Source organism: Bos taurus, chromosome 21 (assembly GCF_002263795.3).
Source record: "Bos taurus isolate L1 Dominette 01449 registration number 42190680 breed Hereford chromosome 21, ARS-UCD2.0, whole genome shotgun sequence".
Taxonomy (NCBI): Eukaryota; Metazoa; Chordata; class Mammalia; order Artiodactyla; family Bovidae; genus Bos; species Bos taurus.
The window spans coordinates 23,866,943-23,867,827 of NC_037348.1; the positions used below are offsets into that span (position 1 = coordinate 23,866,943).

General features: G+C 42.9%; 1 protein-coding gene across 1 annotated transcript in view; it reads right to left on the reverse strand.

Moving 5' to 3' along the window:
- Window positions 1-866: 866 nt before the first annotated feature.
- MEX3B (mex-3 RNA binding family member B) overlaps window positions 867-885 on the reverse strand; it is a 4,354-nt gene continuing 4,335 nt past the window's right edge. Inside the window, exon 2 of the mRNA XM_024982343.2 lies at window positions 867-885. This exon is cut by the window's right edge and continues 2,883 nt beyond it. The gene's annotated coding sequence lies outside the window, so the exon portion shown is untranslated.

The window sequence follows — 885 nt, forward strand, 5'->3', positions numbered from 1 at the left end:
CAGCTCAGCCTGGAAGTTTGCTGGCAATTCAGCGGCATGGTCTGGTCATTCCTAAGTACTCTCTAGAAGGCCGAGTTGTGGGTCAAGTGAAAGCATGCTGGCTCCAGCCCTTGACAAAGCCCCACAGCCAGGGAGCAGGTGTAGCCTGCCAAAAACAAACAAAAACTTCTCCCAAACAACAACACACAGTTAACACCCGCAGCCTGTCAACACCAATTAGCCTGCCCGACAAGAAGCCTATTAAGACCAGTACTCCAACCCAGCCAAGGTTCCCTGCAAGCAGAAACTGTCATCTCCCGGCTTCCCTCAAGGAAGTGACCTTCAGTGGAAACCCACCACAGCCCGCACAGCCCTCAGGTCCCCTGTACTTTTAGGGGGTCTTGCTGGGTGCAATTATGACTTTCCTGGGCTCTAGGCACTTTGATTCCTTCCTCCATAATAATATTAAAATTTGTGATACAACTTTGAATACTTTGATACCTGTTTTTTTAATGTTTCAGGCAAAACTGAATAGATTTTCGAGGGCCTGAAGATACTTTTCGATATTTTCATTTTGGTTTTTTTTCCTTCGAAGAGAAATTAAACATTTTCCTGCGCCCCTAAAAGTTTCTCAGATCCTTGGCACTGTGCCCACAATGTCTAATGAAGTCAGCTCTGATTCAGTAGATAACTTGCAATTAAAACATACCGTTACCCACAGCCTAACCATCTAACTAGGTACAACCTTAGCCTTTCTAAAGTCCATTCTATTGATAAAATACCAACATAATACACCTGGAAGTTGTTTCAATTCATCACTTAAGAATGATTCCTTACAAAGGGAAATGCTGAGAAGCTTTAAAAAAAAATCAACTCACCACACAAGATAGCTTTTCTTCAATATTT